The 26,026-nt window shown below is 38.1% G+C and overlaps 1 pseudogene; it reads left to right on the forward strand.

Moving 5' to 3' along the window:
• Nucleotides 1-216: 216 nt before the first annotated feature.
• LOC140943974 (uncharacterized) lies at nucleotides 217-17,421 on the forward strand (annotated as a pseudogene).
• The last annotated feature ends 8,605 nt before the right edge of the window (nucleotides 17,422-26,026 follow it).

Raw genomic sequence — 26,026 nt, forward strand, 5'->3', positions numbered from 1 at the left:
CGTTTTATTGAGATATAAGAACAATCAATCGATAACTTACCGCAAATTTTTCCAGCAATAGTCTGAGACTCTCAACGTTCAAATTGCTACATTTATATTCCCGGGTAAATTTAGCTGAAGGCGCGAATTTCTAACAACGAGCGTCACTGGACAATATAAAAACAGGAGGCCTGGTCGCTGGGAAATGAACCAATCATAGAAGGCGATATAATTTGACAATTCACTGTTCTTGTTCTCTACCAACGCCCCTGACCACAGCCGGACATTACCGAAATATCGCTGGTTATAAATGTGGAATTTGAGGAAAGTTTAGCCTCAAAGTCTAATCCACCGCTTGTACCCCTTTGGAAACCTTCAAGTTAACTTTGGGAAGGTAAAGCTTTTTGATTTTCACCTATTCTAACTTATAATTTGTAGTGAGAGATTCGACATAGATGATGAAGTACTGACTTAAATATAACTTAAATTTAGGATCATATATTATGTGAGCTGCGATTTTTATTGTTCTAAGTATTTTTTTATATTTATTTGGCACCGATCCTATTCAAAGACATAGGTAAATTGAAAAGCTTACGCGGAAGGATCTAGAATTAATATGCTACTGCAAAACCCTGTTGCAAATTTTGCATGTAATTCTAGAGCTAAAGGGAACTTGATCTTAGCTTTTTGTTTTTTCTTTGGAATGCGTCGATCACGCTTTATTCTCGAAGTTATAGCGCTTCGATACCTTTCATAGTGTTCTTAATATACTCTTGATTCGAATATTTTCGAAGTCAGTGAGACTGCAAAAAAAAATAACCCTACTTCCTTATCACTTCTAGAAAGTAGGATGTATTTAAATTATCATCAGTTTAAAACACTTTCCCATAACAGCACGTATAGCCTGACTGGGATCTGATCTGGCTTGAACTTGAAGAGTTTCAGAAAGTCCAAAGCCCAAGTTGAACACCAATTCAGATTTTCTCTATTATTATAACCAGGACCTTGTTCCAGAGGATGTGGTTAGAAGAACAGTATGTTTTGGAAATTTTTAAAAAAAGTTTCTTTGTTTTTAAGGTCATAATTTTTGAGTGGCCAGCTGGAGAAAATGTGAATATGGTAAACAGCCTTAAAAATCTACTTCAGAGGGCCAACATATATAACCTGATTGTAATTTCACTGCCCACGCAAATATCATTTTAACAGGTGTGCTACAGAAACCTCTTCTGGTGTTGGTATATCATTGTTGATCTATATTATTGAGGATGATCTACTCCCACCTAAACTCAGAATTCAAATGCTGAAAATAATAAAAGGCAGATATTGCAGAGTATTTTCACTCGTAAAAATTTCCACTTGTTCAACAGTAATGAATGGTATCTGGTCACCTCGCCACCAAACCATCTTGCCACCAAGAAATATATATCTTAATGCTTATCGAAAGGACAAGGTGCTAAAAAGAATTCTTTCACTTTAAATTTACAATGAAATGTAAGGAGGCAAGATTTGAGTGACAATATTAATCAACTTTTATAAGAAAGGCTGTTGGGTTTTGAACAAATCGCACCTATCGAGCGATGCCAATAAGCCATATTAAGGTATTGAAAAGTTGCAATAATTATTCAAACAAAAAAAAAAGCTAAAGATGAGAAGTTCGACATAAGGTGTCAATTAAAATTGATAAGCTTTTATTTGGGCAGAGTTATTTTGTGTTGGTGAGCAGACCTTTTGGTGGAAAGATGACTGTAAACCTGTCATTATACTTCTTTGTAGGTTGTGTCAATACTGTGACAGGGAGTGTAAAGGTTGTTGTAACATCCTTGAACCTGGACAAGGAGAATAGAGATCATTATAATATCCTAAAAGAAATATGCAAACCATAAAGTGTGTAGTGGTTGGAGATGGTGCTGTAGGAAAAACGTGTTTACTGATATCTTACACAACAAATAAATTTCCAAGTGAATATGTTCCAACGGTAAGTGAGGCACTTTTATACAGCTATTTCAAGAAAGGTTGTCGGAAAAATGTGCATGCGACAATCCTGAAAGGTAATATGGGATATGATCAATACACTGTTTCTGACGACTGTACCTGCCGAACCTACTTTTGCTGCTTTCCTTTAGCACTCGCAAACACATTTCCACGGCCTTTCGTACCAATTCTTTCAAATTTCTTTAAAGAACAGCAAACTTAAAACCACCCACAGTGCTTCGCAATTGTCGCGTGCACTTTTTCCGACAACCTTTCTCGAAATAGCTGTATAATGATAAGTTTAACCCACCCAACACCATACAAAATGATGACCTTCTTTAAACTTGAATACAGTCAAAACCCTCTCTACAGACACCTGCTTAAATACGGATACGTCATTATTATGGATAGTATCCATTCGCGCCAGCCTTTACAGTAAAAAAAAAATTCAACCCTCTTAATACAGACACCCTGTTAATTTGGACACTTTCTGTTGCCTCCTCTGTATCTGTATTAGCAGAGTTTGACTGTAGTCATTATAAAGCAGTCTTTTAGCTTTCTGTCTGATACAAAGAACATCTTATTACAAGCCTCAGATTTACATGCCTATGAAAGAGATGTGATCTCTTTCTTTCTTATAACATAGTTAAATGCACCTACTTGCAGCAAATGATACCTATTATGATGTAAACCCAATGCAGCTGGGCTGTCATTAGTAGGCGGTAGCCGGCTTTTTTAGCAGGCTACTGTAGTAAAATCAACCGGCTACTCATAGTTTCAAAGTAAGTCAGACGTTACATGCACAGAAGAATTTAAGGGATAAATGACCGGTTACTTTTAATAAGAGACCAGCTACCTTAAAGCAGCCCTGATACAGGGCTCAAAATGTCCTACCCGGTTATCTAGGAAAAATAGACTTTCTTGCTGGGCAAGCAACTTTTGTTATTCACTTCTCCAACAGACAAAGGTCAAGACAAGCATTTTACTAAATTATAAAGTGAGACAACTATAGAACTTTCCTGGCATACATAACCTGAAATTGCCGCTGTCTCTGTTTGCTAAGGAAGTTTCCTGGTCTCTTGTGATGAAGTTTCAAAATCTTCCACAAAAGATCTGTAGCAAGACTGTAATGCTTCTTCTAAAGAGTAATATCTTTCACGAAATGACTTTTGTTGTAGACTCATTGTGTTTAAACATAATTACGACCTTCTGTCTTTTGTCTGTCATTCATAAACTGTAGTTAAAACAATATAATTACTACATATTTTACATCATCAGTGTGGAATTTCCATAGTTGAGGTACTGACATCCTAGTGGCAAGGAGCAGGAATTGGCAAAGCCTAAACCCAGACTTACAGATCTTAAGTGCAACTGTTTCTGAATTTTGTCTTCTTAAAAATGTGCTTGTCCCCACGGACAGGTCATGTTGAAGTTTTTCATGTCCAAACTAAATTTTTACCTGTCCCAGACAATCGAACATAGGTTTTGGCACGCCCTTATTATTGACGAACAGCTGGGAAGCTTCAAAAGCTATTTGGTTCTCATCACTTCTGACACGCTAAGACTAATGTAATGTTTAATCACATTTACATAGCTTAAAGGATTTTTAAAGGAGTAGAATATTTTTGTTTACCAGGTGTTTGATAATTATGCAGTCACTGTGATGATTGGTGGAGAGCCTTTCACGTTAGGACTGTTTGATACTGCGGGTAAGAGTATATGACAGCTTAAAAAAACTTTCTGTATGCATCTATCTTGGCTGGCATTAAGGTTTTCAAATTGCAGTCCCTCAGAATTTTGCATAGTGGTCAAATTGTTAAACAAATTCGCTTGTGACTGTTGTGTTTTACCCGATTTCAAACTAAGGGTAGCTGGCCTTTCTTCATACCAATTAATTTAAGGGTTAATTGATCTGACAAGCATTAAGTGTGGAAGGGATGCCAGGTCTTTAGCTGAAAGATGTTTTTGGTGTTTTCTAGTCCTACACAACATTCATTGGCTGCATATGAATAAGCGCTAGGTTTGTGGAGTTCTAAAAACTCATTCAAGGCTTGAATAAACTGATGCCATGTCTGCAAAGTTTAGCAAAGATATTTGGGGGTGGGGGAAGGGGTGTATAGATTCCAAGTTCCCAGCTATGTGCAATTAGGATGGGGGGGGGGGGGGGGGGCAGGGGACTGAACAGCCAGGGGAACCCCCAGGGCCCTAGCTGCCCCTTGGTGATAGCCTTGGTTTAACTATGAAAAATGGAGAATGTTCTAAACATTCCTTTTAGTTTTATTATGTGCTGGTACTTACCGGTAACTGAAATGCAGACAGTTAGCTTATGTTATTTACAACTAAAGTAAAGATCACAGGTTATCTCAAGTTTGAAAAAGTGTCATGACAGAGTTTTTTTTTTCTTCAATAGGTCAAGAAGATTATGACAGACTGAGGCCCCTGTCCTACCCTCAAACAGATGTGTTCCTCGTGTGTTTTTCTGTGGTGTCGCCATCTTCATTTGAAAATGTTAAAGAAAAGGTAGCTAAAATTTGATTGTTAGCCCTTTTGTCCCTTATAGTAACCAATAAAAATTGAAAAAAGCATCCAAAGTCCTTTTTGTAAAATTCAAAGATATCAAGAGTACCATGAAACATAGTCTACAGTCAGTAACAAAGTAGTTAAAACACTATTCTCAAATGGAATGACGTCAGAGAACAAAACAGTCCACACCACTCCCCCATTCAAATTTGGGGTGATTGTTGTTTCTTACAGGTAGATGGAACAGCAGCAAAACATTACATGGATGGGGTGTGGGAAGGAAAGCTTCATTTTCCCCTAACCCCAGAAATGCCCTTTAGGGTAAAGTGTCTCAACTAATTTTGTCACCACATTTTGGTACAGAAACTTGTCAAATTCTCATTATGTTGAGAACTCGCCCTCGCCACCACCCTCCCCCCCCCCCCTTGACAATTATCTTTAGCTGTTTGTCGTAAAACAGTGACTTTGTTACCTCTGTGTCCTCCGTTGCTAATGCATAAAAATCTCCAAAGATGCAAAATGATTCATGGTATGTTTCCGTTAGGACGCAAAGATCAATCAATCAAACTGAACATTTGTATTTGTAGAAATATCCGGCCTCTTCATGTAATTTCTGTGGCAGTTATATTTTTTTTATGGCTGTTTTTTAACGATGCATATTTCTTCTAGCCTTTGTTGTGCTTTAAAATAGAAGGACTATATTTTAATTTCAGTATACTGTAATACAGAGGTTTGGAGTCTGCCCTCAGATTAACTGTCTGGTTACATAAAGGCCCAAGCATTTTCAATTTAGGATTTTGGAACTGGGACTCATTGGTTCTGGACTGGGACTCATGATTTTTCACAAGATGAGTCCCAGGACTCACCATAACAATTTGTAACAAAATCACTGGTAAAAGTGCTGTTATTAATAGTTTTATGGTTTTGTTTTCAGTGGGTTCCAGAGATTACCCACCATTGTCCCAAGACACCATTTTTACTTGTTGGTACCCAAGTCGACTTACGGGATGATGCGGGAACAATAGAGAAGTTGATCAAGAACAAGCAAAAACCTATCACTGTTGAATCTGCAGAAAAGCAAGCACGAGAGCTGAGAGCTGTCAAATATGTAGAATGCTCTGCGTTAACACAAAAGGGCCTGAAAAATGTCTTTGATGAAGCAATCTTAGCAGCACTTGAACCTCCAGAGCAACCGAAGAAGAAAATTTGCTCTTTGCTTTAAAGAGTGGAAGATGTTCGAAGACTTACTCACAGTCAGGACCCAAAACTGAAAAGGACAGGCCTTGGATTAACTTTAAGCAGTACTGGTGAAGCTAACAGTATCTAGTAAACTTGTTACATGTACATTCTCATCTGAAGTACTGGTTTTTCCAAGAGAAACAGTAAGAACGTAACAGATTTTTTACAATTCTACATGAAAAGAAATCTTATAAATAACATCAAGCTACTTTTTACTGGTATTAAGTGTTTTTTCTTTTTTTTTTTTGCTAGATTAGTTTTACGCATTCAACTTTTTTCTATTATGAACAACTTTGAGGGCTGATGTTTTCATAATAGAAAATTACCAGAATTTTTTTTTGGGTGAAAATTATTTGCAGGGACCTTGCTATTAAGCCAATAAGTATTGTATAAGCCCGAGGCTTATACTATCTCAAGAGGTCTTTAGTGGGTGGTATATATATGGAGGTAGAGGTTAAGGTCAACAATTGGCCCAAATGTCTTTAAACAAGTCAATGGTGAAACATACTTTTATTTCACTGAAAGAAAATATTCAAAATTGCATGAAAAACATAGATTTATTATTATTATTATTATTATTATTATTATGTAATTTTATTTTATTATTAAGCACTGTATTTTATTTTATTATATCATTACCTTTATTCTCTTTATTTTTATCTTGTTCCATAGCAAACATAGTTCCACTTTTCATGTCCCTTTGCTTAGTAGTTGCGCTCTTTCAAGTTCCTAGTTGATGAATCCATTCACCCACTAACCAAAACTGCAGCTTGAAAGAGTGGGGTGCCTGTGCTGATCAGCTTAATAAATCACTTAATCTTTAACAAGTTTTAGTAACACTTGGCAACCATCAACGTTGATAATAAGCAGAAGGAATGTGCTTCTGTTTTGTTTTAGAAAATTATGGGATCTCGTATCACTTGTCTGGATCGAACCTTTGCTTGTATGGAATTATTGGTGCATTTTTTACCATAAAACAGCTTTCAAGTTATTGCCACTTGTATTCTGTACATACATATTATAGTGTAAATGCTCTATCATATACCTGGGACTATGGTAGTTTTTTTAGAAGGAAAATTCAGTTAATAACTCAAAAAAGAAGATAACTTGGGCTGGTGAGGGTAGAATAAGATGACAAATATTACAAAATCAAGAGAGATGTTCTTTAATTCAGTGATTATTTAAATTATCTTGATTCAGCATATACTTTTATCTTTGGTAAGTAAGCATGTTCCTTTTCTAGACTTAAAGCTTTACTAATTCTGTTGGGCTAGTAAGAATTGTGCATTTTACAAAAAATATATGCAGTGGGAAGTCAGAGCAATGAGGAGAGCCTCCTCCATTTTTTTTGCTGTAGTCAGTGTCTTTCATCTTGAGGCTGGCTTTATCCCATCCTCGGAGACCAAAGGGGCAGCTAGTTAGGACGATCTTACAGCAAACTTTCACCATGAACATTCTAGGCATCCTAACTAGTTGCCCCTGGGTCTCCGAGGGTGGCTTTATCTACTCTGAGTGCCAGAGACTTTTTAGGCACGGTTTCCAGTGTCAGTCAAGTCATTATCCTGTTTATAGTGACCAGTGCGCTTCGCCGCTCATGGCCGTGGATGTGTCAGCTAACAGCTATCACTAAAGCATCCCGCTGCTGGCAAGAAACATTCTCTGGTACCCAGGGCAGCCTTAGCCTTTTCCAGGCTGGATGATGCGTTAGTCAGTAAGTGTAAGGCACTTGAAAATATGAGCACGTGATCTGGGAAAAAGGGGGCAGTGGCGGGAAAAAGCGAAGGGAGCTGCCCTTCCTCCCCCCAATTTCCTCCCATTTTATTTTTGTGTTCGCACTTTCTCTATTTGCAGACCTGACTGTCTCGGAGCCTGGAACATGCTAGGGTAGCCTATATCTACTTACTAACTCAAATATCCAGAGTCAGCTAGTAGTCTATATTTCCTCCTCCTAAGATATGAAATCTGTTCAAAATAGAATAACCTGTCATTCAGCTGTTAATAGTTTACATTTACTGTATTGTCTGATAATCTTGAAACCAAAGAGAGACAATCAGTTTGGTTCTTATTAGTAGCTTTTGGTTGACGTTGCATGTGATGCGATTGTAAACATCCTAGGGGCTTACTCCTCTGAGTTTGCGAAGATTTTTTTGTAAGGAAGTGAAAAGCCAAACAGTATCAACCTTAGATTTTTCTCTGGTGGATCTTAAATGAAAAGGAATATTTAGCGGTGTGTATATTAATAGATATTAATACAAGCAAAAATGCTTCCAAAATTTCAAATATTATCTACAAACAATTTATTATTGTTATTATTATTGTAAGAGCAGTAAGATATATATTAAATTTTTACAAACAGGCATTTTACACTAGTTTTGTATGCTGTGAAATGAAGGTCCTGGAGACTACAAAAATGTCATTGTTATGTTTGAGAATTAAATGCAAGAATTTATTAAAGAACTTGTTTTAACTTCAGATAGTTCTTATTATAGAAGCTCAAAGATAGCCAGTAGCTATCCCTTGTTACCCTCGACAGTAACTAATAACAAGAAAGTATGGGTTACACCAAGGCCATTCCACCATTCAGGGGCAGATCTAGGGGGAGGGTGCGGGGGGTGCGCACCCACCCCTGAGATGACCTGCGGTTTTCTCATACGACTGGTATTCTGCAAAAAAAAAAAACCCTTTGGGTTATTGGTGTTGAAGTATAGCAAGAGATGAGTGCACCCCCTCCTAAAACAAAAAATCCTGGATCCGCCCCTGCCATTTATATGACAGTAACTACCTCGACAATAAACTTTGCTCCAATCCAAGTGTACAAAACAACTCGGGTTATTGGGTGGCATAGACCCAATGCAAAAAATGGCTGCTGGATTAAAGTTCTTCTGTCTGAATTAAAATTAACCCGACTTTAGCCTTGTTCTTTAGTACAAAGTTCAAAAGATCACATTATCTCTATCAAGTCTAGTCAGGCTTATTTTAATGTAAACAAAGAATATTGATCCAGCAGCTATTTTTGCATTCGTTCTAGGACTTTCCGTAGGGACAAAGGAAACTGTCCATAATTGACTGTAATACGAACAACAGACACTCTTCTGTGTCTGAAGTCACAATATCTCATACAACTTGGACCCAACTTTACGGACACTGGTTACATAGTATCCTGTTCGAAAAATTATAGATTTCTATGGGTTAATAAGATTTTATTGCTTAAAAAACAGTAGCGAAATAATGGACATGAATGAGTTTATTCATTCTGATAATTCCATCTTTCTTCCTGTTCAGTTGACCTTTGTATGCTAATACACAAGTGTCACTTCCTTGGCTTTTTGGTGCAGTCATTATTTCTACCCTTCTTCCTTTTTACCTGCTTTATAGTCTTCATGTCAATAGAACATGTATCCGTGACTTTTTTCTGAGAGCCCACTTAATACGAACACCTGGATAATATATTGGACACTATGTATGTCCCCTCAGTGTCCATATAATTCAGAACCGAATTCCACCTGTACTACAGAAAAAGAAAATTAAAAAAATCTTTAAAGGAAAAATAACAGCAAACAATGGGTACTGAAATATGCTCCTGTTACGGTATTTACCATAAGTATTTTGCTGAAACAGACTTTTACCCGTCCTTTTAGAGCAGAGGAAGTGCAATACACTGAAAGTGATATTTCTTATTTTATATTCTCGGGTAAATTTAGACATCACAGCATCCTTTTACAACGAAGTATTTGATTGGACAGTTTGAAGCCATGCAAAATGACGAAATAAAAACAGACCAATCACCTTGTGTGATAGAAATTGAGGGCTAAAGCCTCGTTTCTATGGTGCAGTGTGCCTTGAGGGCCCCCGGCTAATTCATAAACCAACGCCCCTGGAAAGCCGGACGTTTCGTTGCAAAAGTGGAATTTCATGGAAAGTAGGCAGTCATAATACTTGAGTAACTCGAAGACTTGGCCGTGTTTCTAGGGTATTAAAGACATTCACACTCCATTACGGGTAAGTAATTTTTCGCTGCTCTAAAGTATTCCTTGTAGTCCATGTCTTTAGGCGAAGAATGATGTTCGCTCGATTTTAACGTGGTCAAGCCGCCATTTCTTTTGGCTGGCTTGATGCGATATTTTATAATTGACCTGACTTCTCTTTGCGCGTGGCTAAAAGAGATTGGTCGAGTTTGAGAGATTTTCATGGACCGGGTAGGTAATAAGAAGGGTTTTGGTGGATTGATAATGCTTCTTGGTTTTGTAATGCTTTGTACAAACCTTCATTCCATCGTGGTGTTTATACAGGGAAGAATCCGGCGTTAACTTATAAAACTTTCATTGATCCGAATTCAAACCATGTTTGCCTCCAGTTCGCGGTAACTGGCATGATATAACAGTGCATTATTGACTTCTGATCAACTAGTAATTCAAACGAGAGTTAGCTTTACATTACCGATAATACAGCCTTGTCTTTTCCTCACTGTTTGAATGGTTTGTCGGGAAGTCCGTCCATAAATTTTTTCAGCGCTAGAACGAATGTCGTGAATCAGAATGTATGTTCTTTCCTTGTGGCATATGTGGTAAAACACGTTGGTGCAAAAGCCTTGAACCTTTAAAACAGCGACAAATTTTTTCCCGTTGTAATAAAATATCTCTTAAAATATTCCTAAGGTTGATTTGCACTTTATTTCAAGTAATCTTGTGCATGTTCGTTCCCGTTGCAGGTTTTGAGAAAAGTTCACGAAACCATAAAAGTTCTAATATTCTAACAATATGCAAACCATTAAATGTGTAGTGGTTGGAGACGGAGCTGTAGGAAAAACCTGTTTACTCATATCTTACACAACAAATAAATTTCCAAGTGAATATGTTCCGACGGTAAGTGGTATATATTCTGTAACCATTAAAATGTCTTAAACATCTTAAGCTCATCCATTTATCTCGATTGATACCCAAGATGTGCCGGATCAGTACGATAGATGTTACTTTTGAACATTGTATTTTGGTTTACTCAAGGATATTTTGATCATAGATGCATGGCAGCCGGTTTTTTATTCTGATTAATCATTGAGTATTTTTGAGACGAATACCCTAATAGTTTCAGGCCGTTTGCTACGCTGAGAATCAAAATTTTGATCGCATTTCATGGTAAAATTGCACTATGAATGTAAAACATTTTTAGTTTCAGTGTCTTGGTCATCAAACTACTTATTAATATTCTCGTCACATTTTAAACTTGTTTTTGAGTGTATATCTTGTTTCAGCAGTTCCATTAGTGCACCTGTTTCCAAAGGGACGATTGTGTTGCTTGTTCAATTTGGTTGCTAAAACATTGTCTTTTGTAAAGGAATCATTCCACAGTGTTTGTTTGTTTGCATTAGTCAATATTTTAACAGTGCAAGAGTTGTACGTCATAAATCTTCAGGGATGTGTTTCTACATACCATACAGCTTATCTCTGTCTCTTAGAAAGACATTTGTATAGGCAACATGTGATGTGCCTTTTAAAGAGATGTCAAATCCTGACATAAAATTTTTTATGGTTATTCTTGGTTCTCTTACAAGCATAGACCCACACGTAAATCCCATTTTGTTTGTTGAAGACATAACAGTCAAGCCTGATTTCCTTATAACTGCTATGATACAATCACTGAAACATATTTCTGCCAGCATAACATTAGCAGTTTACATGAGAAAAAGTAACTGTCAAACATGTATGGTAATATTAGATGACAACTGCCATAGACTTTTAAGTTATATTTTGTGGCCGGTTTCCACATAATGGATCAGACTGGACTTTCAGAAGGCATAGATATCCTGGTGGAATCCAGGCTTGAGTAAAGCAGAACAAAATAAAACAAATAAAGAAGCAAACAAAATGGCATACATCTGCAAATAACACTTAATGTTCAGGTGTATTGTATACATCTGCATATAACACTTAATGTTCAGGTGTATTGTTAAAAATAGCAATAGTGATAGTGGTTTTTAATGCACTAGATAAGAAAGTAAGCTGAACATTTGAATACTGTTGAACCTTTGTACGGTCAAAACCCCACTTTACAGGCACCTGCTTAATACGGACACCACAATATTAAGGACAGTTTGCTTCAACCCTGGGATAAGAAGGCCCCTACGTTTTCTCTAAATTCAACCCAATCTTCAAACATGCACACATTCCATGGCCTCGATTAGTGTCCATTTTAATGGGATTTGACTGTGTGACAGTCATGACGTTTGATCCTTTTGGTATCATTCTTCACGTAAACGCATACTTCTGCGCATGAACAAACTCTGTTTACATCTGTTTAGAAAAATGACTGAAATATAGCATTCACACAACCAGCTAACTAAAGTATACCATAAGTCACTGGTTCTTACATTTTTATTGAGATTTCTTGATTATTTTCTGTTTATGACATTAGTAAAACTTTATAGTTGCCTCTTCTTTCGCGAAAAAAGTAACTGACTTCTATAAGCAAAGTAGCCTACCCATTTCATCGGCTGTTGGTGCTTATGGAAGATTAAGTCTGTGTTTGTCTTTCAGGTGTTTGATAATTATGCCGTAACTGTTATGATTGGTGGCGAGCCATACACACTAGGGTTGTTTGATACTGCAGGTAACTATGGCTTCCTTTACCGTCGATTTTATCACTTCACAATTGTCACTTAAAGGTGGCAATATTGATATGTATAATATACAACTATCCACTGAAGGGGAGGTGTATAGTGGTGGAAATATACAGAGACGTGAAGTGTCGAGGTATATATCTAGAGCTGTTCACCAACCCTGAGGGGTGTAGTTATTTTAGTATTTACCTAATCTGTTGGATAAAAATGATAAAAGTAACTTTTTGTAACTGAAAAATATCACTTAGTAGGAACTTTATTCACAATTTACAAACATTTCAGGGATTTTGTCAAGTGCATTTTTAATTTTTTGTTGCAAATTCAGCGTGACAATTTTCTATCTATAATGTACCAATAAACACCGACAAACCAAAGTTCATCGCTTTCTGTTAGTCTGCTACACAGCCATTTTTAGTGTCGTCACGCAACGCTCCTCCCCACTAACGGCTGCTGAAAATCGAACCACATTCCTTTCCCGCGATTAGCCAATTAGAATTCAGCTCCCATTTTCTGGAAGGTGTTTGCGCCACGTTTGCGGTATGGTGACTCCTCCAATCACAGCTTTGCTTTTATCATTGCCCCATGTGTGAATGACGGAACAATCAAAATCGTCGCGTGAAAACAAGCAATCAACTAGAGTAGTGTTGTCATAATCAAGTCCTTTCAAATTTTTTGAGATATGCAGCAACCGCAACCAAGTTGAGCAACTAGTATGTACAACATGGATGTGCTTATAAAGTTGCCGGGTATAGTTTCAGGAAATCGCTTCCCGATAATTTATAAGATTGCTTTTGTTTGAAACAGTACCCCTGAGAGTTTAATCTTCACAGTCTTCACATGTATAACAACACAATGAGCACATCCAGCACATGAAATTCATCATACATATGCACGTTAAAAAGAACCAACCAATCCTGGTAAGAGTCTTGTAGACCTACCAAACCTTTTTTTTTTCACTTGGAATTTTGTTAACCGCTTAAAACTCAGCAAAATTCAGCAACTATTGATTGATTTGTCGAGAACTGAGAAGCGTGTTCGCTCCTAGCGCCCTGCGGCTCACGTATTGTCAAGTTTCTTATACATGATTGGTTTGTTTGTGAGACCACAAACACAAAGGGAAAGGAATGTGGTTTGATCTTCATCAGTCGTTAGTGGGGAGGAGCATTACATGACAACACTAAAAACGGCTGTATAGCAGACTAGGTATTTGTTTGTACGACCGCTTCATGTTTTCCTCAAATTCGGTCTTTCAAAAATATCTCAAAACAAGACGCCATCTTGGCTCCGGTCGCATAACGGTGAATAGCCAAGGATATTCTGAGTTACAGGAGCCAATCAAAATGCGCAAAAATTGCTATTCACTGATTTGGTAAATACTAAAGTAAATTCATTGTTTGTTAACTATGTTGTACGTAGTATGATTGTGGTTGAAATTGGGCAAATAACTCAGAGCAGGTTTAAGAAGTCCTCTGGAACTATTTTTCATTGTTACCATTAATGTGAACTGAAGTAACATGTGTATTTGTTTTCTTTTAAAAATCATTATACTAGAGTACAGGTGTAGCCCCAACCTTTGTGGCCCTCACCTGTCATTTGTTAATGAGGCCTATTTTTCCCCCCAAGCAATGATGCTTTCCTCTTTGATAATGGCAAGCATTATTAGTGTATTTACATGATGCCCTTTTTAAGCTGACTGATAAATAAGCATAGGTCACAATGTCAGTGTTTGGTTGAGCAGTCTTGAGTATCTTTTTATTTCTTAAAACCATCTGTGTCCCTTACGGTTCGCACCACTCTTTTGCATCAATTTATTTTTCCTTATTAATTATCTTCCCTTCAACAGTCTTCATTATTTTACAGCTTCTTCATTGTAATCTAACAACATGACCGTTATCATGGAGGCACACGACAAAAAAATTTGCATGAAGGTGACCTCGTTTGCTCTATAGAGATGGCTGTTTCGCAGAGGTCAAACATGTTATTGTAGGAAGCAAATTCTAGGAATTTGGTCAGTAACCGCTTACTAGAGAGTGACTGCTTAACAGAAGGCTACAAATTTGAGGTTTGACTGTTAGTAATTGTTCATTGTTTTTATTCATTAACAGGTCAAGAAGATTATGACAGGCTGAGACCCCTTTCCTACCCTCAGACAGATGTATTCCTTGTGTGTTTTTCTGTAGTTTCACCAGCTTCATTTGAAAATGTTAAAGAAAAGGTAAGGGCCTGATCTGCCAACCCTAGTCTTTTGAAACTGTCATTGACTTGTAACATCTTTAAGGCAACAATGGTTAAGATGTAGTGTCAAAAAGTCACAACATTTACTTCAACAAATTAATATTGTGACTGCTTAGCTGGGCTTCCATGCCATTCTAGAAATCAATTTATCTGCCACGAATCATGTGTCAGGTAACCTCCAGTGCAGACTCAGGGGGAGAGGGTAGATTGAGGTATTTGAAAAGATGCTTACGGGCTCTCCACTTCTCTCTTCCCGCCATTTTTCACTTGTTCATTATTTCACAGCTCACTTGCTTTAACAACTTGTCGGCACTGACGGAGAGCCTGACACAGGTTACATTTTGCAGGGACAGCAGTAGTGGCATCACCAAATTTCTGCTGTTTTCTTAGGCTACCACTGCTTTGGCTCTGTGTGTTATATGCAGGGTTCGCACATTCCTTGAAAGTCCTTGGAAGTTGTTAAATTTTAAAATTTTAATTCAAGGCCTTGAAAGTCCTTGAAAATTGCCGGCGGGTCTGGCAAGTCCTTGAATTTCAATGCTAACTTTATAGTTTAAGTAGAACTTCAAAGTGAAAGGAGCAAACACTGAAAGACCTTCAGGATGAAATTACTCATGTTGTGGAAGAGCTAAAAAAGGCATAGACTCAAGGTTCATTTTTGCACTGAATGGAGAAATGTCCTTGAAAAGTCCTTGAATTTTTTGTTCAAAACCTTTAAATATATTTGCGTTTGACAGACACTAGTAGCAAGTTTTCTTCCATTTCAGTGGGTTCCAGAAATAACCCATCACTGTCCGAAGACACCGTTTTTACTTGTTGGTACCCAAGTCGACTTGCGTGATGATGCTTCAACAATAGAGAAGCTAGCCAAGAACAAGCAAAAACCCATCACTGTTGAATCTGCAGAAAAGCAAGCACGAGAGCTGAGAGCTGTCAAATATGTAGAATGTTCTGCATTAACACAAAAAGGCCTGAAAAATGTCTTTGATGAAGCAATCTTAGCAGCACTCGAACCTCCAGAGCAACCGAAGAAGAAGAAATGTACATTGCTTTGAATAATGGACTGGTACATGTAAATTGATGTGGAAAATGACACTTACAATCTTGATTTGGGACAAGATTCTGTTTGTCCACACACCTAGCTATACAATGAATGCTGTGTAGAACTGGAGTGGATTAATACATAGGTTTTCTAGACAGAAGCTGTGTAGATGTACCATTCTCTAAAGAAAGAGTTGTAAAAAAATGTCTGAATGTTTAAAGTGAGAGCCAAAGACTATGATTTATTTGTTTTGACTTTTATGGCACTAGCAGAGGTTCTTGCTTGTCAAATGAAACTCTCTTTCTTTGATTCTGCTTTGCTGTTTTAATATTATGATATAAATTATATCTATCGTCACTTGTAGAAGCATAATAACCTCTTGATAAATTGAAAGCTGTGGCATTAGGCATGTATGGGTATTTATCGTGACAAACAAGAGTGTTCCAGAATCAAGGCAAGACTAGTACAGGTCCATTAACCTAATTTTTGTTTTCCCATGATGATAAATTAAACTGGTACTTCTGTGTAACCCAACTTGCCAGTTACCTGACCAAATCCTTCAGTTCCTTGATCCAAGCAAGGTAGCTAATCAAAAGTGCTGAATATTGCTGTGGAATTTCATTGTCTTCTATTAGTATTGTATATTATTTTGCTAACTTTTCATGTAGCAATGGGTAGCTGCATGATATGTGATTTTGTGTTTTGTTGGCAGTGGATTTATAAAAATATAAGTTATTGCGTCAATCATTCTAGTATCAGTCAATAACCATTCATGACCTTCTGTTGACTTGTTGGGAAGGCCTAAGCTGCTATAAGCTTTTCTTTCTCCTTTAGTGATTGTCAAATTCTCCAATAATGTACCTGTCATTATTAAGTATGCTGGAAGAGCAGGATTGTACGGTTCAATCGTATTCACACTACTGGAAAGCTTTCATGTTGTCTCATTTGCTTTTTTGTGTTCACACATGAAATGCCATTTTTCCACAGCTGCATGGCAGTGTTAATCAAACTGAAAAACTTTGTAGCATGTTGGAAGTTTTAGGCTTTTGTTTTATGTTGTTGTTCACATTGTACTATCTCAGTTTCTGTGCTGGCACAAAAATCCTTGTGGTATAATGTGAACAGTGCATGAATGATGAATATTATCTAGAAGGAAACAAGAGCAAGATTTGGTGCAAGTTCACACTTGTGACAGTTATGAGCACTCACTGAAGAGATGGAGGTTGAACACTCGTCATCTCTTAGGTCTTACATGCAGCAATTTTTTTGCTAGAAAATGTAAAGTAGTAATATTATTGGATGGCCTTCAATTCTTGGTGTGTTGAGATGTTGAAATTGGTAATTTTCCTTCATGTAAAAAGGATCAGTTATAAGCTATTGGCTGCATCTCGCTGTCCTCTTTTTTTGACCCTTTAAGTCCCAGTATCCATGTACAAATTCTCCAAACTGTTCTCAATACATTTTCCTAAAGAGTGTTTAGAGAATTTAATAAAAGATCTATGTAATTTCCCTTTGTTAATCACTTTGATAATTCTCACAACTATTTCTCTTGAAAATGTATTTAAATTGCTAGGAGAAAATTGATGTTGGTCAAACTTGAGATTTACAGGGTTAAGCTCTAGTGGAAATCTTGTAGTGCATCCACTGCAGTCAAAGGCTTGACTATTTATTTTATTGAAGATTATTGTGTTGAATTCTTAAGTGACCAGTTGTGTGCTTACTAACAATACTTTTTACAACTAGATACATTCAAAATGGTACAGAAATATTAAATGTGAACAGCAACTTTAAAAAATTAAAGGAACCTGGTGTTGATGAATACCACATTTTGTAGATGTTTGTGCAATAGGACAGTTGCATGATGATGTCATTTGACAATAGTACCCAGAATCCCTCAGACTTATGAGTTCTTGTGCACATATGTGTTGTTTCTTAAACCTTGGCATGGATTAGAATTTTCAATAATATAGGGAAACAAAATGATTTCTGGTCGCTGTAGTCAAATGACGTCGTGAAAATGGCCTATTTAAAGGTATAGGAACAACATGTTGAGAATTCTTGAGATCAATAAACTAATTGCAAATGCATTTTTTGTGCTTAGTGTATTTCACAACAGTTTAAAATTTTCAAAATTTACGAGGATTTGTGTGGAAAGCCACTCAAGCGTGTGACTGGGTGGCAAGAGTTGTTTTTCTCATACAAATCCTTCTAATTTTCGGCGGCTGTTGCAATTGCTACTTTGATATATACGGCTGAAAATTTACTGGCTACCAAAATTTGATATGCTCTTTCAGCTCCTGCTAACAAACTTTTCCAAAAGCGAACTATTTTTGTGTTTACAGAAAGTTGATCACGTGACCAATTGCAAAAAAAAAAAAAAATTGGGGGAATAGGAAGTTTGGGTGAGGAGTACCTCTGAGGCCTTAAAACTTTGACTTCTGCTACCATGTCTAACCCTTCAAGCCCCAATATCCAAATACAAATTCTCCACACCAGTGTCTATAATTAGTCGAGAGAACTTGATAAAAGATCAAAGCATTTCTCCTTTGTTCATCATTTTGTTAATTCTCCTATCCTTTTCTTTTGATGATGTCTTGATATAGTTAGGAGAAAATTCATGTTGGTCACCCTTAAGACTTGCGTGGTTAAAACACGAGACCATTTTTTTATGACCGTTATTCCTTTCATGTGGAGGGGTTTTTAAACAGGTCTGGCATAATAGAATTACAGTTCGAACAAAATTGTTTGTAACAGACATGGCCAATCTTGAACCCCTCAGCCTGCTTTAGAGTCAAGACCTCCAAAACCATACCCTGTTGAACGGCACATCCTAGCTTAGGCCCAGATAAGGGAGTGTCTCCGCCCCTCTTGGAGTTGTATTGCTTAGAGCTGAAGTGAAACCTACTGTCATCAAACTGCATCTCTAGTTTAATCAAAGCTGTCCCATGAGAGCTCCACTAAAAGGCCTTTATCAGCTTACCCTCCAGGGCCAGGTTGTTCAAACGCTGGGTTGCGCTATCCAGCGGATAAGTATCTGGGAAACCAATTGTGCTATTCACTGGATAAACAGTTACCCAGTGGATAGTGTTATCCCCCATTTGAACAACTAACTGGGCCAGTAGAGTAAGAGTGAGGTGCTCTGGCCTCCCACGTTAAAGGAATGGGAGACAAATGCATCTGCACGTAGGCTATCTGACGTTTTTTGTTGGTTCTAATTCTAAGGTGTTATTAATTCCTTGTAAATTACTTAACATGCATTGAGTATGGTCTTGGACATAATCACAAAAATAACACCAAATTTCCTGTATGAATTAAGTCATTAATAAAGTAGTACCATGTAAAAAGTCTGGAGAGCGACTCGCTCCTGTCAGTCGTAACGTGGCCTAGGCGTGACAAGATTAAGATAGTGCCACCTTGAGGGAGGTGGGGTGGGGCTACTCAACATGGTTTCATTTGGGGAGGTTTCACCAACCCTTCACCCAATTTTATACATTTTTTGACAGAAAGGTACTCCTTTCCTCAATTCGAATACCTTCCAGTTAAAAATGGTGCCCTAGCTTTCAGGTACGTACTAATAGCAGGAGCCTGGGCTCCTGCTAACAGCAAATCCTCTTTTCCTCGTTTCATAGATGAAAGTGGTACAGCCAACCGCTGTGTTGGGTTCAAAATATTTTAATTGAAGGCGGATCCTCACCCTTTTTAAAAAGTGGAGCCTGAAAAAAGTACCCCTTTCAGGCGGAGTCTCCCCCGTATAGGCCATCATAGGAAGTCCACCCCACCCCCTGCCAAATGAAACATACGGAACTCTGGGCGATTACCTGTGTTAAACAATGATGACATTCCATGTGTTGTCTTTGAATTTAGGAGTGTCGACTTCATCCAAAGAAGGATCGAAGTTTAGTATCTCTCCAGTCAGAAGGAGTTACCTTCCATACTTTTACTAGTTTTAATTTTGGTAGATGCCGCTATGTGTCAACTTTCAGCTGCTTATTTCTTTTCGCAACATTACAAAATTTAAGCTGGGCCATAGTGTAGGCCATAAGCTGGGCCATGGCCTAGCTCAGGTTTTTTATACACCCGTTCAGGGTTGAGTGCCCAGGGGATACTTGGGTTAATTTTTGCTGGGTATGTGCCGCTGGCCTCTCAGAGCCCCTACTCCATTATAGTTACTTTTGGACAAATATGTAATTTTCGCGATGCCAACTTAGTCACCTCTTATTTATGCATCTACCTTATAAATCCTTTAATAAGGTCATCCTAAAATGAATTGACCCATTTTTTAAATCGAACTAAGAACAATTTACTTTTCACTTACAGTACAAACATTCCGGTAGTTTTGCTAACCGGAAATATATATGAAGAACGTTCTTACCCCAAAAATCAGGAAGTGTGCGACCCCAACAACACGCAAGGATCCTTAAGACTTAGAGATCGGCGAAGTCGGTCATATGAAATGACGGATTGCACATTGAAACACAAAAGACGTGTTGACAACATATAGAAATCGATCCTCTCTAAATCACGACTGAAAGTTTCAATTCATTTAATTCACAAGTCATTAATTAGCTGTTTGATTCATTGCACTCAATGGAAAACTCGTGGGAGATGGATTGCTGTCTCTCTGAAAGCAAACTGCGACAAATTTAAATGGCGGGTAAAACGCGCGCAAGACGACCCCATAATAGACAATCCAGTCGTGAATATGATGCGACCCCATCCAGCGGCACTTCTCCATTAGCCTCTTATAAGGAAGCACCCCCCCCCCCCCACCCCCCGGGGGTGAGTGGTCTTCGAGTGCGTCCGTCAAACTTTGTTCTTTGAAAGAAAACTTATAGAAGAAAAGTTCGTCTAAATTATACTTTCCTTACTTATTTCAAACCTAGCAACACACACTACAGTACTATGATTTGAAGCCAAAAGCAACGAAATAAAACGACGAAGTACAGTCATCTCTCGGTAACTCGAACCCTCTTTAACTCAAACCTCCCGCTAACTCGAAGCAATTTTCATTCCCTTCAGAACATTTTCCGTACAATTTATACAATTTTACCCTCGATAACTCAAACTCCCGATATTTCGAACTTTTTTCTATTTCCCTTGAAGGTTTGAATTATCGGGAGTCGACTGTACATGTATCAGTGCTGTACAATTAATGTTATTTGGGTTTACCCGACCCCGTCTAGTTTATAGTTTATGGTGTACTCACTTTATAACAAACATAATACTGCTTCTTTATGTTTTATGAGGTAGATAGCTTTCTGTATAGGATTAGGGACCCCTTTTATTTAGACTGCAAGCAGTCTCTTATTTTTCTTTGCGAAGTTACTGCACGCGAAAATCAAGCACGGTGCGGTGAAGCCGTTATTGTAACATAACTTCGTGGTTTGCAATCGCGCTGGCTGAGATAAGAAGTAGACGGGTTTTAAGAGAAAATGCGGACTGCAAGCAGTCTGCTTTTATCACAATACCATTTCAATGAAAGCGGTCAAAATTAAGACGATAAAAATCATTCAAGGACAAAATCCAAAATTCATTATCCTTTCAGAGTATTTTCTCACTGTGTACATTAGCCTGTTCCAAGCTCCGAGATAGTCGGGCGTGCTGAATTAAGAAAGCGCGAACACGAAAAGAAAACGTCAACTTTTCGCGTTACTTTTACTTTCACGTCTTCCCCACTATCTGAGAGCTTTTGTATCGTTTGTATGGTAATATATCTACAACCACCAACAAACTGGTCCGGAATTCATAATCTTTTTTAGGTTATTTTGGGCACGTATAGGGAATCACGGGGGAACCCCCTTTTCCTGAAGTACTCTCGCGTGATTGGACAAACGACCACAAAGAGTCTTTGTGATCCCGGATGATCCGTATCACACCAAATGTCAGCGTCTTTCCTACACTAGTCAGTCAAAGTGGCACTAATTACCAAGGAGTCATTTAATAGTCGCTGCATCCGGTGACATCACCTAAGCTAAATAGAGCCCTCTGTTAACAGGAGAGCGACAAGCAAGACTACGGCAAGCCACCACGAGGATCGCGGCTACCTGCACCTGCAACAAACTGTCAAACGGATACTTTGTACGTAGGGTTAGTGGGTCCTTCTGAATGTTTCAGATTTTTTCAAGGCTATGCTAATAATTACTGTCGATCATTCCAATTTTCTTTTCTATCTGATAGATATTCAGATTTACCAAGAGATTATGATCTCTTGGATTTACTAAATTTCAGATTTATTATCTTTGAGATATATTTTTCCCTCCTTCAAGTTTGGCTTATCATAAATAAGTTACAGTTTGTGCAAGTTTTTTATACTTGAGAACGCAAAGATTTTAGCGGATTCATGAATAATAATAATAATAATAGGTCGTGATTACGAGATTGAAGAACCCTATCGGGGACCCAGCGGTTTCACATTTTGAATTATTGACATTACAATATAAAGTCCCATTTCCCTTGGATGACTCGGACCCGTACTCGAAGCGGGGCCGGGGGGAGGGGTGACTGGGGGGGGGGGGTTCTGCAGATAATAAATAACTTTCTTTTATTTAACCACGGTCAACTCATTAGGACTTAAAAACACTATTTTGGAAAGTTCCAGTAAACGTCGGCTGGTCTGTTAAAAACAAGAAACAACGTACGTAGCCAGTTGGATTAGGACATTTACAGTTTTTTAACCGCACTCCCTGTCCAGGACCAGGGTTGTGGTTTTCGCATTTCAGGTTATTTGACGTGACAGCACTGATACAGACCTTTAGCATTTGGTTTTTCATGGGAAAGCACAAACCGCAACAACTGCAGTTTGCAGTTACGCGTTCGCGGTTTCACTTTGCCGGGATTTCAAATTTAAGCAAGGACAACATGGTATTCATTGTTTAGGACCGACATGTTGTTTTCCCTCAAGTCAAAGTGCATCACTTCTATCGTCCAAAAAACAGGGATAATTCATTTATTCGAGTTCAAACATCCAACAAGCCCATCGCAGACGGATAAAGAAAGCTACTTCGTGCCTTTAAACGTAGAGGCTGTACAATTTTTAGTGGCAAAAAACCTTGCCATGAGTCACTTACCGCTGGACACCTAGCCTGTTTCAGGCTCCAAGACAGTCGGGTCCGCTGAATTGAGAAAGCGCAAACACGGAAATAAAACGGGAGGAAACTGGAGTGAGCCAACTTTTGGCGTGCAAACGTAACCGCAAGACCGTGGTCACTTGACACTCATATTGGTGGTTTGCGGTTTTCCATAGAAATTCATAGAGTTTATCAGTTTTGTTTTTCAACTGTGCCTCCGGGAATATCGCATAATATGTATCTCAAAATGTTTATTGTGTTTTCCGGTGTGACTGTAAGTCCCAGGGGAACCCCCTTTTCTTGAAATACGTCTCGCGATTGGACAAACCACTACAAAGAGTCACATATATCATATCCATATCATACGTCATGAACTGTATGATTCACATAATATATAAAAACCTAAGCACACTGGAATCTTCAGTGACTGTGGCACTCATCACCAAGGAGTTATTTCATAGTCGCAGCATCAGTGACCTTAACTAAGCTAAATAGAGCCATGTTAACAGGAAAGCGAAAAGCAAGACTACTGCAAGCCACCACGAGGATCGCGTCTTCTTGCAACAAACTGTCAAACGCATACAGTTAAGGCTAGTGGGTTCTTCTGAATGTTTTCACGGCTTATTTTACGCTAATAGTTACTGCTGATCATTCTAATGAGTTTTTTTTCCATCTGATAGATATTTAGATTTACTTAATTTTAGATTCATTATCTTTGAGAAATATTTTTCTTTCCTTAAAGTTTAGCTTATCCGTCATAAATATAAGTCACAGTTTATGCCAGGGTTTTTATACTTGAGAACGCAAAGATTTTGTCGGGTCATGATTTTAATTTATTCATGAATAATGTTCGTGGATCTAGTATGATATTTTGCGTATTCGGATTCGCTAATTTCTAAAAATTTGAGGCCGTTACAAAGATATACATAAAGGAGACAATCTATGTGAAGTGCCAGGTAACGAATTATGATGTTTGGTTTAATTTGATGGACTCCATTAGGCTTTTCAGGATCCTGGTTTTCCCTTCATCGAAGCTCGGAACTCGCGGGATTGAAGGCATGCGCGGGAGACTGATGCATGGGATGCCAAAAATAAACCTCGGGATCCATGGGTTTGTAGGTCGGGATTACGTTATTGAAGAATCCTATTGCGGACCCAGTAATTTCACATTTCAATAAACAATTGATAATGCAGTAGAACGTCGTTGGACTTAAAGAAGGACCTGTACTCGAGTTCCTCGCCAACTCAACTAAATTTCATTCATTTTCCTTGATCAAAAAACTTTACCCCGATAATTCGAATTGTGGTTTTGTAACATATTAGGGTCTTATGAGTCAAACCGGATCATCAGAATAAGAATGCATAATCGACCAGCCCGATAACTCGAACCCGCTAACTTGAGTTCGGGTCATCGAGGTTCTACTGTACATGGCCTCTACAAATTCCTTTTATAAAGAAACAAGACAAACAGATTATAATTTCTCGGAGGAGAATACCGTAAACGGCCGCTTAAATAAGCTTCCCGGCCGCTTGTAAGCTCTCCCCCTCCCCGTCAGCCAAGCTATAGCCCATTCACCTGTAAACCAAAAAATATATCCGATCGGGGTAATCGGGATACACCGCGGGTATGACTACTGATCCGATCCAATTATAACCTCCCCCGGATTTACAAGTAAGCCCCCCTCAAAATGTATTGAAATGAATTTGATTTATTGTGACGTTTTGAAGCTTAACTAAAAAACCAGGAAATGCAAAACGTATAACTTTGGAGCACTGCTTGAGCTTGTTTCGAAGCGCTTTGTCTAACCCGGTTAGAAGCCCCCTGGGAAATAAAGCTCTTCGTTTATAAGAGCTACTAAAACCTATGAGGAGTAGGAAGTCCAAACGTCAGATTTGTCATGAGAGGAACCAAACTTAGTCAGTTAAGTTCGTGAAAAGTTCGACGTCTGGCTCAGTTAGGTTCGTCTGAATGAGTTTGGAACGTCCAACACGTTCTATCCCTCTGAAGATCTTTTCCGGGTAAAACGTCGATCTTCACATGCGACAAAACTTTAACTAAGTCAAACTAATAAATTAAAACCTTATATGATATTGTAAATTTAATTTAGCCTCGCTCGGCGAAAAATGTATTACTGATCTGATGCAGTTGATTGGTTCGACGTCTGATCGATCCAACAGACGATCTTAACTTAAGTTCATTTAGGTCGACCCAAATTAGAGTTCGGTCCCACTCATGAAAAGTTCGACATTTCGCCTAGTCCTTACGAAGATGTATAAGCCCAGGGCTTTGTTGTATGTATTTCTCGGAAGGTGAGAGGACATGCGAGTCGTCAATTGCCCGTGAAAGACGAGAAAAAATAGGATAACAATTATATAACATTGGAATGATAGATTTTAAAAGTTTTATAAAGAACTTTACGCTTTGTTGAGTAACTTTTGCTGTTTCTAGCTTCCACCCTGAAGGAGACAAACTAAAGAGATCATTTACTGAAGATTTTATAACGCCTGGCTAACAGTTCCAGTCTGAAAATACGCTGGCATAGTTCAGTTTGTCTGCTAGTTTCCCAGGCTTTTTTGAGAGGTAGAATATGAATTAATTTAGCAAAGTGCATCTTTGTGCCTAATTTCCTCAAGATGTTTTGACCAGGGCTGTAGTTTTCGCGCTTCAGGCTATTTGACGTGACGTGACAACAATCTTTAAAGCATAGCTGTCCGACCGGGAACCGTGTTGTTTATGACTGTTCGACAAGGCCGGGGAATCGCCTTTTCCTGAAATACGTCTGTGATTGAACAAATCACCACAAAGAGTTATGATGAGCATCAGCATGAGCTGTATGAATCATACATAAAAACCTACAAGCTGTGAGTATGACATTCAGCACCAAGGAGTCATTTATTAGTCGCAGCTTAGTCGCCGCATCATTGACCTTAACTAAGCTAAATAGAGCCCTTTACATTAAAAAGCAGAGCGACAAACAAGACAACGGCAAGCCACGACGAGGATTGCGCATGCCGTCTGCTTGCAACAAACTGTCAAACGCGGCACAAGTAAGGCTAGTGTGCTCTTCTGAATGTTTTCAAGGCTGTTTTTTTTTTCAAGTTTACGCTAATAATTACTGTCGATCATTCTTATGAGTTTTTTTCTATCCGATAGATATTCAGATTTACTTAATTTCAGATTCATTATCTTTGAGAAATATTTTCCTGTCCTTAAAGTTAGGTTTATCATAAGTCACATTTTGTGTTGGGTTTTTATACATGAATGATCGAGAAAGCAAAGATTTTACCGGATTCATGAATAATTTTCATGGATCTATGATATTTTGGGCATTCGGATTCGCTAATTTCTAAAAAACTTGA

Source organism: Porites lutea, chromosome 1, assembly GCF_958299795.1.
Source record: "Porites lutea chromosome 1, jaPorLute2.1, whole genome shotgun sequence".
Classification (NCBI taxonomy): Eukaryota; Metazoa; Cnidaria; class Anthozoa; order Scleractinia; family Poritidae; genus Porites; species Porites lutea.